This window comes from Topomyia yanbarensis, chromosome 3, assembly GCF_030247195.1.
Source record: "Topomyia yanbarensis strain Yona2022 chromosome 3, ASM3024719v1, whole genome shotgun sequence".
Taxonomy (NCBI): domain Eukaryota; kingdom Metazoa; phylum Arthropoda; class Insecta; order Diptera; family Culicidae; genus Topomyia; species Topomyia yanbarensis.
In genome coordinates this window covers 348,004,746-348,021,551 of record NC_080672.1, presented here as the reverse complement: position 1 = coordinate 348,021,551, position 16,806 = coordinate 348,004,746, and the positions used below count along the sequence as shown (strand labels likewise).

The 16,806-nt window shown below is 39.4% G+C and overlaps 1 protein-coding gene across 2 annotated transcripts in view; it reads left to right on the top strand.

Moving 5' to 3' along the window:
• Positions 1-904: 904 nt before the first annotated feature.
• LOC131693890 (tetraspanin-9) overlaps positions 905-16,806 on the top strand; it is a 69,073-nt gene continuing 53,171 nt past the window's right edge. The window contains exon 1 of one of the 2 annotated variants that reach the window (XM_058982145.1): positions 905-1,462. The gene's annotated coding sequence lies outside the window, so the exon portion shown is untranslated. Of the gene's footprint in view, positions 1,561-16,806 lie in introns of both variants that reach the window. The other variant, XM_058982144.1, reaches the window with a different exon arrangement.

Genomic DNA, 16,806 nt, shown 5'->3' with positions numbered 1-16,806 from the left:
AATCACCATCGCACACAGGTTTGCATGCGTGAGTCACCATTGTATCCAAGTTTGCAAACAAGTGCCGTATGGCGATTACTGGCCGATCGCAGCGCCGGCCAATGGCAAGTTGCTACTTGCTGTTGCCATTTCAAAGCGACAGTTTTATTTCTTACACAAGTTTAAAACTCTACTTGTATGTCAGTTCTCAGTGGTATAACGTATTGTACAATGATCATTTCAAATTAAAAATTTCGGACCCCCGCCGAAATTTTTTTTCTGGATCCGCTCCTATACAAAATTGATCAGACTTGGACCAGTTATTCAAAAACTCAATATTAATACGCAACTCACCTGGGTTCGATTCGTAGCCCCGCACTTAGGGTTAGAAACATGTTTTTAATCTGAAAAAAATATGGTCGAGCAACCTATGTAATCAAAACAAAAAAATCACTATAGGACTAATATGTATCTCTTTACGCCCGAAAGTTGAAAGACCTACACTTCAAACAGTGTACAAACCCCATAGTTCCTTCTTCAATTGCCACTGGCTGTGGCGAATTGCAATTACGCACTGAACAAAACCGGAAAATCTGTTCGGAGCCGTTTTGATTGGGAGCAAACGATGTGAGAAATGACAAATTAATCAAGAGCCGGTAAAAGCGGTCATCATTGCTATGCACCATCCGACATCGCCACGCAGCAACGGCCATGGCGGACCATCAAAGTGTATAGTACGTTCCAGTTTCACACGCGTTCCCTCAGCAGTTGAGTTGAAGTCGCATAAATCATTATTCAAAGCACTTTGGCAGTCCACTCTCACCGCTCGTTCTCTTTCTCTCTCTATATGTTTCCAGATTAATTCCACTTACGAACCACGATCAGCAGCTAAGCGCGAATCATCAGCAAAACCGTGGGATCAAGCGCGCTTCAGTTCACGACTGCCCGTGGTGAGGTTCGGTCGGCACTGTCTGACTTTGTCGGTTCACGGTTGACGCTGGTTGGTAGCTGTGGTGCGCGGTACATGGTGAATTCCTTCGGGGTGAAGGTGATCTGATTTGATCTTTTGTCCAGTGGTCGCCGCAGGCTGGGTTTAGTGATGTAGAAAGTGCCGGAGTTTTCAAGAGTTAATCAATGCGCGAAATACTTGAATAGTGGAAGCTTGGCGCCTTTCGTGGTGGTGTGGCATTTTAAGCGAAGGGAGAGAGAGAGAGATAGATAGAGGGAGAGTGCTACAGCTACGCGATTATCAAGTGCGAAATTAATTGTGACGTGATCGATTGGCTATTTCCTACCGGTTGGATGTAACTGGTGATGGTTTAGGAAGGAGCAGTTCTTAGTTCATTGAAGGGGGTGGAAAGATTTTCGCTGGGGACCAGGCGAAGGCGGACTCACCGTCATTCAGTTACGATCGTGATTCTGACCAACGGAGTGTACGATTTTGGAGCAGTTCAAAGTTCAGAGGTGGTGATCGGGATAGAAGGTAATTCCAAGTGCAGGCAGAATCATTGCTTATCGGAGGACAGTGCGCTTAGAGTGAGCTGACACAATTCAGTGATTTAACGGATATTTATTTAAAACGTGAGTGATTCAATACCTAGGATTAGGCTTAGATCGGATCTTGAGATCGCTCAAACCATTTTTCTTATTTTCGTTTAAGGGGATTAGTATAATCCTCAAATGTTGGTAAAATCACAGGAAATTGTTTTGCAAACGGTTGCTTACCCGAAACGTGAAATTAAATTCCGCTTGTGTAACCTACGAAGACTTGTGACTAAGCGGATTACAGTAGGAACAATGTAATTGGTTTTGGAAAAGCATTTGAGTAGTTTTGTTTTGGTACGTGGTGTCTGCAAGTTACGTAGTCGTCTACCGTCGCTCTCCACTTTCGTCGAGTTTCGATTTTGTCTTGGAAGATAAATACAAACAATTCGTTTACTACCATCTAAACGTTGTAACTGTTGGTTCAGGTCAGAAGAAGAAAACTGGAGTATTGTGTCTAGTTCGTATTTAATAGAGTGGAGGAGTTATAGTTGCAGGCTTGTCTCAGGTACTGCTCTTGAATTGTTTCATCGCAAGTTTTCATGCGTCACGGAACGGATTAGTAAGGCTCTGTGGGATCATAGCTAGTCCTATCATTGTCCTATATGATATAAATTAGCTACGAAGTCTGTAGAAACAGCTCAAGTTCCACATCGAAGTGTAGTACCAAGTCTGCTGTTTAAGTGTTGGCAAATCAGTTCTTCTAGAACATAGAGTTTTTCAACAGTATTTTTTCAAGACTACTTATTTTTTGTGAACTTTTTCTAAAGAATGGAAGTGTGAAATTAGTGAAACTGTCGGAAAATAATTGGTTTAGTTCCTTATTTGGACTCTTTTCAAGTCAATCTATTTCAAGAATAGTTCTGCCTATCTTAATTTTTTATCAATCCAGGCTTGCGCGAAAAACCCTAGACACATAATTGAAAATAAAATTGTTTGTGATAGCACATGTGATGTTTATCCGATTATAACACTGAGGAAATGTGTAAAATTGCACGCATTGCACAGAGGGCTATATACGTTAAAAAGCTTTCCAAAATGTGAAAATTCCAAACTAATTTTCTAGATCGTCGCATTGTACGCCATTGATTGTTTAGATACCCAGTGCACTAGTGGCAATTATTTTGATTTCATTTGTTTTGATTAAAGTTGTGCCAACTGTCAAACTCGCTGTTAAATTTGATAGAAATGATAATAAAATTTAAATAAGCTATCTTTATAATTGAGCAAATCATGCAATCGCATTAAATTGTTATCGTACTCCATCCATTTCCAACTCGAAACTTCTCTACCAGCTTCCATGTACTTTGTCTTGTCAGAGTTTCTAGCCAGTCTGATTTCCGTAGCCTCCCTTTTAAAAGGCAAAAATGACTCTTCCACTACTCTGCGATCAACGCCAATGATGTCGATGTCGTCCGCGAAGCCAAAAAGCATGTGAGAGCATGTGATGATGGTTCCGTTCCTTCACATGTCAGTTCTTCGTATCGCACATCCGAGCGCTATGTTAAACAATAGATTACACTGATAAAATATATTCGTAAATCGCTAGGAATTAATTTCGTACAGAAAATTTTCATAAAATATACGAATTTTTCATACATATAATGAATCGTTCGTAGCTCTATTGAAACACTTTTATTTTTTATTACGAGTTTTTCGTGAAAACCACGAAACGACTTTCGTTGGCTTATTACGAAACGGCTTCGTTAGGCAAACGAATTGTTCGCTGCTATATACGAAAGTCTTAATTATATTCACGAGCACCATTCGTCAAACCGTCGACGTCAAAAGAGCTTCAATAGAGGTTGAATATGGAGTCATTGTTGCTATGCGTCAGATAATTGTTGATCATCACGACGGTCTCTGTCTGACTATTTAGTAGCCGTATGCGTGTCCGCCGGTTTCAGGAAGATTTCTAGAACTTCTTCTTCGCTTCCATTTGATCCAGAATCCGCAGCAATACGGATTCAGTTGAGCCTTCGCAAACTGCTCGTTGGTGTTTGAGTTTTTCACTTCAGGAGTAATGTCAAAATAATATGCTATTAAATACGAAAAATTCTCTTAGATGAACGAAATGAATTCGTGCGACCGACAAGATTGTTCATAATATACACGAAAAGTGATGTTGTTATTAACGTTAACATTCGTGTAATATACACTAAATAAGTAAAATTTACGAAAGCCTTCGTTCATCAAGCGGCCATTTCTTCGTAACACAATAAAATCGATTTGGCCACATCGATTTTTTTAAATTAAAAAAAAAATCGATGTTATCAAACATTGATCCCAAAAGATCGACTGAAAGCAATAAGAGGTTGGTAAATACGTAAACTTTTCTAAGATATACGAAATAAATTCGTGCGACCAACGAAATCGTTCATCATATACATAAACATTATGGAAGTAAACTAATCATTTCGTTTCATTTACGAAAAATAATGTCGTTATCAACGATAACATTCCTGCAATGTACATTAAATGTGTAAAATTTACAAAAGCTTTTGTTCATCAAGCGGGCATTACTTCACACCACAATCTTTCCAGTCCCCAATAGAGGTGAGCAGGTTGAAATAAAATCGATTTCGCCAGATCGATCCTTTTAGTTAGTTAAAAAAATCGTTATTGTTAAACATCGATCTTAACTTATCGATTGAAAAAATAATGTGCTAATGAATACGAAAACTTTCCTAAGATGAACGAAATAAATTCGTGTGAGCAATGGAATCGTACGTAATATACATAAATGTTTATTAAAATAAACGAAACATTTCGTTTCATTCACGAAAAATAATATCGTTATCAACGATAACATTCGTGCAAGGTAAACTAAATAAGTGAGATTTACGAAAATTTTCGTTCATCAAGTGGCCATTTCTTCGTACCACAATAGAATCGATTTGGTCGCATCGATTTTTTTTAAATTAAAAAAAAATCGATGTTGTCAAACATCGATCCCAAAAGAACGACTGAAAACAACAAGCTAATAAATACGCAAACTTTTCTAAGATAAACGAAATGAATTCGTGCGACAAACGAAATCGTTCGTAATCTACACAAAGGTTTATTAAAATAAACAAAGCATTTCGTTTCATTCACGAAAAATAATGTCGTTATCAACGATAACATTCGTGCATTGTACATTACATGTGTAAAATTTACGAAAACTTTCGTTCAGCAAGCGGCTATTCCTGTTCATGAAATGAACGAAACCTACTATTTATAATGCACGAAACTTTCGTTTTATTTCACTGAATCGTATGCCACTTTGAAATCTTCAAACGGGTGGTGAGTCCGCAAATTGTGTTCCCAGAGTTTATCCAGAATTTGTCTCAGGTTAAACATTTTGTCCGTCGTTGATCGTTTTTCTCGAAACCCGCTTTGGTATTCGCCGATAAAGAATTCAGTCAATAGGCGCAGTCTGCTATACCGATTATCCCGACCGCGCAATGGATTGTTTCGTACAGCCGATCACTCCCGATTTTTAGAAGCTCAACTGGCATTCCATCTTTCCCAACGACCTTACCATTTTTCAGCTTCATCAGTTAGTCTTTCGCACTTCGTCTAGTGTAGGTGGATCCACAGCTTATCAAACATGCCCAATCCTCATTCTGTTTGTGCCTTTATTACTCGTTTGTCTATTCAATAGCAAATCAAAGTGCTTCTGACACCTGACAGCGACTCACGTATAATCTGTCAACAGGTTCCCGTTCCGATCGTTAATCAAGATCGGGGTCGGGGTGCTTTTCCTTCTCTTGTTGTTGATTGTTTTAGAGAACTATCACTGCTTGCAAAATAAACATTATTATATTAATGCTCAGTTGCGTGTCGGCTTCGCCTCATCAGAAGCCGACACTAACTTATTGTCGGAATAGATTAGCGCCGGCTTGACGCAAATCCCTTAAAACTAAAACACATTTTGTGTTTCAATCGAACGACTGATCAAACGTGATGTCCCGTTCGAGCAGACGTTCTGTTTATGCCGATGAGACACAGTGAAGCCGAAACTTGTCTTGGCTTAGCAGGCCTATGCGAAAGCACTATGCTTTTACCAAATTTTTCTCCTTAGGGTGAAATATAGCATTATTATATTATTTAAAAAATTTCATGTTCATTATTTTCGTTTTCATAACGTTGATTTTATCTATTTTGCTCATTATATTCATTGTTACCTATCACTTATAGGCAATTCATCGTATACTATTTTCAGTTTGTAATATATTAGTTGCATTAAACACTCTCGATTAATACAAAATAGACCTGCATATAACTTATGGATAACCCCGAGTTTGTAGATGTGTTTTGATGTTACAAGATTGAATAACGGTTAATAAACTTACATGAAAATTCAATTTTCCCGTCTTTTACCCACAAAATGTACTGTATGTATACAAATTCTCATGTTCCGCTGGAACATAGGCAATGCTGCAAAATTCTGAATTCCGCCTAACTTTTTTGGGTTTTATTTCTAGGAATATTAAAACATATGTTTGTAGCAAATATCCTGGGTTCATTTCTAGGTTATTAAGTTGAGACCACATACCAAACGTTCATGAAAACGGATTTACAAACGCGGCTCGTGAGTACAGAATACAAACAAGAACAAACATTGAATTAAATTTGATTTTTGTGTTTTGAATTCATCTCATCAGTAACTAGCATCGACTGGGTGTCTAGTTAGATGATGTATCTAAACTAGTACCCAAGTTAGCAGCAGTATTTTCTCTTGAAAGTTTGGATAGAAGTAGGTTTGAGTGTATTTTTACACAGTATTTTTATCGCTGTCAGTTTTTCGAAAATCTAAAAAAATGGCGTCACCCGAAAAGCAACGTCGCGAATTGATTTTGCGCAAGCTCCTTGGAAATCCTCAACTCTTTTACCGAGTACCGGAAAACAATTCGAAATCGTGCAGTTAATGGTGAGTCATGTGATTTAAAGTTACTGCCAAAGTCTGCGCATCGAACGGAGGGAGAAATTCGGTCAAAATGGATGTTCTATTAGTGATCAGGATCACAAGCGTTTAGTAAAAGCGGAATCCTAATGCTTCGGTCAGGGATGTGCCCTAAATGTTGAATCTGTCCAAGTCTATGTTTAGGTGTTGTAACGACTGGATACGGGAATTTTAACAGGTGTTTACGGCTTTCTCAGTCGGTAAAATTTAGGCAAACGATTGGTTTATAAATTGCCCGACGTTTCCGCGGTTTTTGATGGCCTTTTTCCAGGGAAATTTAAGTTAATCGTTTAATTAACTTAACTCGTTAATTTATAAACCAATCGTTTGCCTAAATTTTACCGACTGAGAAAGCCGTAAACACTTGTCTGTCCAAGTCTTTTGTACAGAGAGCCAAGGACCGTAAGGGACTGCATACGTACAAAGTGCAGAAGGCTTCAAATCGTGACGAATGGTAAAATACAATGGAAAAGTCGCGGGCCCGGAAACTGTACAACTAGATGCTGACGAAGGCTCTTTGTCATATCGTGTATGATAAGACTTTCATCAAGGCGGACTTCCGGCGGCTCCACTCTGAAAACCGGCAACCTAATCCCGACCTATATAACCTCATCCTAATTTTTTTTGCCTGTATATGTTTTCTGTATTTTAACAGGGGCATAGCTAGGGGTATGCAGCGAGGTGATGGCCCTCCTTTCCTGAGCCCATCCCCCCTGAAGCTACCTCCATTATACCCCTCACCCCATCAAGCAAACTCCCCTCAAACCCCCCCAACAGACCCCTCTCAAACGTGCACCTCATGCACCCTCTCCAGACTCACCCCTCTCTGAACCCAATCACCTTCACCTAGTAGGCATACCAAAATAGGTTGGGGGGGGGGGGGTTATTCTACCGCAGGTCGTTTCGTTTCACTGCATCGTACGCCGTATTGAAATCCACAAACTGATGGTGAGTTCGCAAGTTTTATTCCTGCAATTCATCCAGAATTTGGCGCAGGGTACACATTTGCTCCGTTGATGATCGCCTTTCTCGAAACCCGCTTTGGTATTCGCCGACAAAGGATCTGCCCAGCGGCCTTATCATTTTTCAGCTCTCGGATAGCCTTTCGCACTTCGTGTAGTGCTATGCGGTACCTATAACAACTCACTGAAGTTTAACTACACCAAAAACTCGGCCGTAATACTTTTACGGTAATAAGAAAAAATGCTCTAATAGCAAGACGTTTAATACAAAAAAGGGTGGCAACAAAAATTTCCCCAAGCGGCAATACCAACACATTCAAATCCTTTCTTCGTCGCACTCATGTTTCATCAATTCTCATAAAATAAATTTTAACTTACATTCGGCTAGCTTTAAAACGCAGTCAGAAAAAACCGACTCGGAGTAGTGGTGGGGTATTTCGGTCGGTGTTACAGTCGGGTCTCCTACTACGTGATTAACTGGGGGCGTGAAAAAGGAATCCGCGTTGTTGGATACCCATAGCTTATGGAATTTCGACTAATTGGGGCTGTGGCCGATTATTTCGTCCGTGTCAACATGTAGCGCCATACTTTCTTTGGTAAAGTTGTTGTACTCACTTGGGCCTACAACTTAGTGTAATTGGGTATCCAATTAGTTGAGAATTATGCCGCCAGGGGTGTTATGAAGAGAGAGTAAATAAATCGAAATTCTCGTCGTAATTTCGACTATCATCAAATGGATTCAATGTCAAATATATCAAGACCCTGATTATTTTGAAAGGTGGTGTCTTCGGGGAATTTATAAAAAAAGTCCAGAGCTTCTGGATGGTAGAAAGTATAACTCGCAATTACCCCACCAGGCGGCGCTAGTGCTAATGCAAATATTCAACACATGTTAAAATAATTCTATATCTCAACAACTTGATTAGATAGACTAGTACTGTCTTCAGCAAAGTTGCTCGAGAGGACGAGGACTACCCAACGGTGATAGATTAGTTTGGAATATTCGCACTATGCGGCGCTAGTGAGCGTAGAAGCTTTCAACATATGGTAGATTATGATGTATCTCAAAAGTCTAATAACTTGGAAAATGGTGTTTTCGGCGAAGTTCTCGAGGAGGTCAAAGGCTACTGGATTATGGATAGATTAAACTGGAATGGACCCGCCAGGCGGCGCTAGTGAGCATTTTCTTTCAAAGCATGTATCTCGAGATCATGGTCATTTGGAAGGGTGGTGTCTTCGGCAATATTTATAGGCAGGTCGAGCTCTGTCCTACGGCGAACAAATAAGTTCAGAACTCGCCCACTAGATGGCGCTAAAGAGAATGAAATTTTCTTAGCATTATAGATATATTTCTAAAGTCTGATAATTTTGGAAAACGCTGTTTTTGGTATAGTTCTCCAAGGAGACAAGTGCAGTTTGACAATGTATAGGAAAATTTCGATTTTACCCACTAGGTGACGCTAGTGAGCACGAATTTTTCCTTTAAATTTATGCATCTCAATATAAAGGTAGTTTAGAAGTGTGGTGTTTACAACAAAGTTTTTCGAGAGGTCGAGGACTACCCAACGGTAACAGATTAGTTTAGAATACTCTCACTATGAGGCGCTAGTGAGCGTAGATGCTTTGAGCATGGAGTAGATAATGATATATCTCAAAAGTCTAATAACTTAGAAAGATGGTGTTTTCGGCAAAGTTCTTGAGGAGGTCAAAAGCTACTCGATTATGGATAGATTAAAGTTGAATGGACCCGCCAGTTGGCGCTAGTGAGCATTATTTTTCATATCCTGTATCTCGAGATCATGATCATTTGGAAGGGTGGTGTCTTTGGCAATATTCATAGACAGGTCGAGCTCTGTCCTACGGCGAACAAATTAGTTCTAAACTTGCCCACTAGGCGTCGCTAATGAAAATGAAGCTTTCTCAACATTATATATTTCTAATGTCTGATAATTTAGGAAAACGCTGTTTTGGTAAAGTTCTCCAGGGGGAAAAGTGCTGTTTGACAATGTATAGAAAAATATCGATTTTACCCGCTAGGTGACACTAGTGAGTACGCATTTTTCCTTTCAATTTCTGCATCTCAACATAAAGGCAGTTTAGAAGGGTGGTTTAGAATACTCTCACTATGCTGCGCTAGTGAGCGTTCATGCTTTCACATTGTGGTAGATTGTGATATATCTCAAATGTCTAAAGATTGCGCATTCGGCAAAGTTCTTGAAGAGCTCAAGGACTACTCGATCATGGATAGATTAACTTGGAATGGACCCGCAAGGTTACGATTGTGAGCAAGTATATATTATATTCTGTATTTCGAGATCATGATAATTTGCAACGGTGATGTCTTTGGTAATATTCATCGGCAGGTCGAGTTCTGCCATACGGTGAACAGATTAGTTTAGAACTCACCCATTAGGCGGCGCTAACGAGTATGAAATTTTCTGAATATTATAGATCTTTTTTTAAAGTCTGGTAATTGCTAGGTTACGCGAGTAAGCACGTGTTCTGGGTGACACTAGTAAGCACGCTTTTTTTCAATTTCACCATTTCAATATTAAGGAAGTTTAGAAAGGTGGTGTCTTCAACAAAATTGCTTGATATGTCAAGGACTACCCAATGGTGACCGATTAGTTTGGTATACTCTCACTATGCGGTGTTAGTGGGCGTGGAAGCTTTCAGTATATGGTAGATTATGAATTATCTCAGAAGTAAGCAAGCAAGCCGCCCTGGTCAACCAGCACTCTTCAAAAGCTAAAACGTACTCGAGCAAAAACCCTACGTGCGTACACAAATCGACGGAGTTCTCTTTCTAAGCGCATGTTCACTTAGCCAGTAATAAGTATCGTTGTTACAACAAGTTTGTGTATAAACGCTATGTAAACCGCATGCAGAATAATCTACGTCGAAACCCGAAGGGCTTTTGGTCATTTGTCAACACGAAGCGAAAAGAAACTGGACTTCAATTAAGGATGTTTTACGACGGCGAAGAAGCTACGACAACTGTGGCGAAATGTACGCTGTTTGCCAGATTCTTCTCGAGTGTTTTTTCAGCTGACTCGCCAACCGCAATCGAACTCGAAAATGCTTCTCGTGACGTTCCTGCATCTACGCTCACTAGCGCCTCATAGTGAGAGTATTCTAAACTAATCTGTTACCGTTGGGTAGTCCTCGACCTCTCGAGAAACTTTGTTGAAAACACCACACTTTCAAACTACCTTTATATTGAGATGCATAAATTTAAAGGAAAAATTCGTGCTCACTAGCGTCACCTAGTGGGTAAAATCGAAATTTTCCTATACATTGTCAAACTGCACTTGTCTCCCTGGAGAACTTTACCAAAAACAGCGTTTTCCAAAATTATCAGACTTTAGAAATATATCTATAATGTTAAGAAAATTTCATTCTCTTTAGCGCCATCTAGTGGGCGAGTTCTGAACTTATTTGTTTGCCGTAGGACAGAGCTCGACCTGCCTATAAATATTGCCGAGGACACCACCCTTCCAAATGATCATGATCTCGAGATACATGCTTTGAAAGAAAATGCTCACTAGCGCCGCCTGGCGGGTCCATTCCAGTTTAATCTATCCATAATCCAGTAGCCTTTGACCTCCTCGAGAACTTCGCCGAAAACACCATTTTCCAAGTTATTAGACTTTTGAGATACATCATAATCTACCATATGTTGAAAGCTTCTACGCTCACTAGCGCCGCATAGTGCGAATATTCCAAACTAATCTATCACCGTTGGGTAGTCCTCGTCCTCTCGAGCAACTTTGCTGAAGACAGTACTAGTCTATCTAATCAAGTTGTTGAGATATAGAATTATTTTAACATGTGTTGAATATTTGCATTAGCACTAGCGCCGCCTGGTGGGGTAATTGTGAGTTATACTTTCTACCATCCAGAAGCTCTGGACTTTTTTTATAAATTCCCCGAAGACACCACCTTTCAAAATAATCAGGGTCTTGATATATTTGACATTGAATCCATTTGATGATAGTCGAAATTACGACGAGAATTTCGATTTATTTACTCTCTCTTCATAACACCCCTGGCGGCATAATTCTCAACTAATTGGATACCCAATTACACTAAGTTGTAGGCCCAAGTGAGTACAACAACTTTGCCAAAGAAAGTATGGCGCTACATGTTGACACGGACGAAATAATCGGCCACAGCCCCAATTAGTAGAAATCCCATAAGCTATGGGTATCCAACAACGCGGGTACCGCGCAGTAGGAAGCCGCGTTGTAGGAATCCGCGTAGTAGGAGACTCGACTGTAAATTGAAATTTCTTTTCATTCACGGACGTCAATAGCAAGGTAGCGACTGCATAAAACATGCACAGTCAGTGATGCCACAAGTACAGATTTATCCAGAAAGGTACAGAATTTTTAAGCATTTTTGGTACAGATGGTACGGTACAGATTACAGATTTTTGTAAAAAAGTACAGATTGGTACAGATTTTTTTACATGACAGCAAGCTAAAATAATTTAACCCTGCGATGCATCCCAGTAAGCAGCAAATAAACGTTGAGGGTCTGGGCCTGGTTCAGGTCTGGACCTGGTAAGGGGATGCGTTAGATCCAGGAACTGATCCGGATCCGGGTGCTGGTCCGGATTCGATAACTGCTCCGGATCTGGGTGCTGGTCCGGATCTAGTAACTGGTCCGGATCCGAGAACTAGTCCGGATCGGTTACTGTTCCGGATCCGGCAACTACCTGTACTTTTTATTTCACTATCCAACCTACCCAACAAAAAAAATCCGTAATTCCGGACGGTTTCTGCCAATATTGGGCCAGATTTCAGCCTGAATTTCCGCCGGAATTTCGATTGGTTTGACTCGATACTAACACTATCATAGAAACCGACCGAATTATTCTTTGCGGGAATATGAGTTGAATACCGCAATGCGCAATTGCGTGGTTTGTTACCGAAAAGACAATAGAATCTTACCCAAAAGTAATAGGAACATACACGTCAGGTTTTGAGTATAGTGATCACACCGTAAAACGCGGTATCTTTGAACACCAACGTAATTTTGATCATATGAGAATTGTTACAGTAAATGTACAATAAGATGAATTCCCCTAACCAAAAAAAAAACTAAAAACCATGTCGGATCTAAACATGTTCAGCATCTGTTGATAACCATCATTTTTTTCATTTAATGGTCATTTCAGAGACAAAAATCTGATTTGAAAATGGCCTTGTGTTTTCGATCAGGACAAACAATTCTTTGTATAGTCATGAAGACAAGCCACTCTAACTGAACTGATCAGTTGTTTAGAAATCGTAAATATGCTTGTAAAATAATGCACCGAAAATGTGAGATTTTGTTGTCAACTATTTAATTTCGACTATTTTCCTGAAAAATGAGGGTAATCTACACACTTAATTTTTTCTACCGAGTCTAACCTTTTTTCGCATCTTTTGCCGAAATCTCAACAGCTGACACTCAGTAAACAATTTTTTTTTTGCTGAGATCTCAGTAAAAGTGACATTTGAGTGCTGAGGCTCGGATAATATTTCACTAAAAATCAGCAAACTAATCTCACTTTACTGAGATATCAGTATCCAAATTTGCTGACTACACGGTTGTTGGGAAATTACTGAGCCGAATTGAGTGTGTATATCCTTCCAGCCAATTTTGGCTTCCTCTGGGACCTAATCATATTTTTCTTTTCGGCACTATGATTCTGCTGATCAATGTTACCCGCACAGCAAGATTTGTAAATATAAAATAACACTATTTTATTTTTATAATGAAACGATTTAATTCACACAATTGGAACATTTTTAATCTGTGATTTCCCATACTTGTTTTAAAAATAAAAATTGAAAAAGTGATCAATTTTTCTCCGTCTTATGGTACATATACGAAAGGATTTAGGGTAATTTGACTGTTTTCACCCTATTAAGGGAGGGTGCCTCCCAAAATTCATGTATCACTCGGCCTACAAACGATGGAATACACATGAATAGCCATCAACAGCTTTGCTTCTTTGTTAAGAACGAATATAACAACACAAATACACTGAAAACGGTGCAATTATCGTGTTTGAGCGCAACGAAAACTCGAATCGAGCGCCCCAATTGTCGCCCTACCATTTGATCCAATGCGTTGAGCAAAGATGGCAGGTGCTGTTCTAACCAACGGCTTCAAATGGGTAGTGTGAAAATGGAAACACGGCTAAAATAGGCTCATTTCTCTATATAGCTAGACATATTAAATAGGCGTTTTGTCGCAACCCACCAATCCGTGAACTGAAGTTCTGCCCCTTGGATAAGTTGTTTAAATTTCTTCAAAGGCAAATGAGACCGTGGAAAGATTGGTTTATGCATGGTTATAAGTTTACAAAAAGCTCCGCTTGCGGTAGGCTCTTCGTCTATCGGACGCGCGATTATATCCAACATTTCAAGTGCAGATTGAAAACTGCAAAAGTGTCGGCTAGGTGGGTGTACTTGGCGGAAGATGGTCCTGGCAACAAAGAAACCATACCATAGCCGGGAGAAAATAATTTGAAGAATTCTTGTTTGAAAATCGAAAGCATTAAAGGGCTGCAGAAAAATGCCATATGCTGCATGGCATTGAGCTTCGGTTGGATGTTAATTTAATTATCTGCTTTGATTTGGTAATTTGATATCCGTTCTATTTGAATATTTTAACAATGTCTCAATCTTGACTCTTTCGTAGTATGGAGCCAAAAAGCAATGTACTACGCTAACGTGATAACTGGATTAATTTGAATGATACCAGTATTATATGCAATTGTCTGCTAATTAATTCGTCAGAAACATTTTTGAATAACTTATATGTTCGAGTTATCTCTAAACAGTGAAGTCAAGGAAAAATTTGCGAGTCCGGCATATTGATACAATACCTAACAGTTTCGGTAAGTTCATTTCAGCTTTTGAAGGATTAGAAACTTTGTCCTTACATGATAAAATATAACCAAACTGGTAAAAAATTGAAGCAATACATAGATGTTGTTTTTATTGACGACGTTATTTATATTTTTAGTTCCAAAAGATGGGTGGGTAATGTCTGCGACATAACCGGAGAGATGTAGAATACATAAGGAACACGTTCTTCAAATATGTTGATACTCATTAGGATTTTCGGACAAAAGCTGATTTGGGCGAGGAATATTTCAAATTATTCTTTACAAAAATGATGGTGGTCCTGAAAAGGACCGGTTTTGTTGGCGTTGTTGGCCTTGGTGAGGGAGATGGCTAACGATGAAATTAATTGTTAGCATGAGGAAGTCGCGAACAGATAATAATTGATTCCTGAAAATCAATTTTTCTTTATTCATGTAAATTATACATACTTACAAATCTAACAGAAGATTCCTGATCATATTTCTGAATCATTAGTGCGAACATTGTGTAATTTGGTTAAGTACAATGAAAGTTACAAACTTTCCAAACTCGACCTTCTGTTCATTCAGAAATATTGAAATGGGGTGTCGTGGTCACAATAAAAAAAGATGGGTGGGTAATGTCTGTCACATAACCGGAGCGTCGTGATTTCAATTCGAGACGTTAATTTAAAACTAATAATATTCAACAGAATCACGTTTGAATGGGAAATTTTCAAATAATTCTCTATGGTAATAATGGTGGTTCTGAAAAGAACCTTTGGTATCGGCGTTGGTGTTGATGGTGATGCGCTGGATCGTTGGATATTTTTGGCATGATAGTTACGTGCCTGGCGAACTGTTTTGTAGCCTCGAACAAAACGACAAGACTGGCTTCTTCGGGTACCATTACGGCTGAACTTTATAAGCTTAGCTCGACTTTGAAATCCTGCACAATCTCACGAATCAGACACTGGTAGGGCCATTTTGTTTGCTACTAGCACGGAGCTGCACAAAAAATCATTTAATACAGTTAGTTCACGGGGGCTGCCAAAAAGCTTGAATAGAAGCATGCGACTTCAACGTTTCTCTTAAACACATGCAACAACACATTCGTTTTGGTAATACTGATAATAACAGTAGAAAGGAATGGAAAAGCAGTGCACGAAACGAGCGAGAGGATAATTTAAATTTTTGTTCCGTGTGCAAGCTACTTCTTTCCACCCAACGTATTATGTTGCTTGTTGAAAATTTGCTACACACCTTAAAATAAAAGTTTCAGTTTAACTCTCACTAGAACACAATTGATTGGTCCTGAAAAGAACCGTTGCTTTTATTGTAATTTACGCCCACTCCCACAAACCGACCAAGTAGGCATCAGTGGCTTCATTACGGCTGAGTTTTGTAAGCGTAGCTCGACTTTGAAGTAATACACAACCTTACGAACCAGACGCTGGAATGTTAGCCAGCGGATTAGTTGCTCCGTTGCCCTTTAGTTGGGGCGAAATACTAGCATGGCGACAGTTCCTGATCGGTAGTTGGTTGCGATGGGCCACCAGTAGCTGGGCACTTTTGCGGACCGTCATCATCGCCAACTGCTTTCCTCCGGTGGACTGGCTGCTTGCTAGTGCTTGAACGAATACGAATGATGAGAAAAACCGACCGACCAATATTCATATATGAAAACACAAGAAAGCACTACTATCGCTCGCCCGCTCGTTTTCGTGCCATTCCTGTGCCTTTCCTTTCCGTTCGGCTACCAATACTAGCATAACCAAAACGAATATTCTGTCTTTCCATCGCCTTCAATCTAGTGGCCAGTGCTAGCAAACTTGCATGTTCAGTTTTTCAATAACAACATTCCAACAATATTTTCAAAGAATGTTGCAGATTTGAAAAGAAGGAAAGAGAAGATTTTCACAAACTTAAATTCTTTTGTTTTATTTGTTAGCGCTGATAAAGGCTATTTAGTTTGCTACTAGCAAGGAGCTGCACAAACAAATCGATTTATGCAGTTAATCAATGGAGGCTGCCAAAAAGTTCGAATAAAAGCATGCGACTAGTGTACTTTGCATGTTCTATATTTTATCAATACTAGAGAGGATCAATAAAATAATTCAAATTGTTATAGCGACATGCAATTGTGGCAACACTGGCCATGAGATGGTGGGGGAACACGCACATTCGTTTCAGTTATGATGGTAGTAGCAGCAGAAAGGAATGGAAAAGCAGTGCACGAAAACGAGCGAGAGGATAATTTAAATTCTCTTTCTTTCTTTCCACACATCGTATTTCTTATATTGCTTTCTGAAAATTATTTGTTATACACCATAAAATGTAAATTTCAGTTTAACTCTTATTAGAACACAATTAATTGGTCCTGTAAAGAACCGTTTATTGTTTTATTGCGGGAGCATAATTCAGGCGCACTCCCCGCGGACACGGTGAGCTAGAAAGCACTATTTTGCATTCTCGAACAAACCGACCAAGTAGGCATCGTTGGCTTCTCGGGG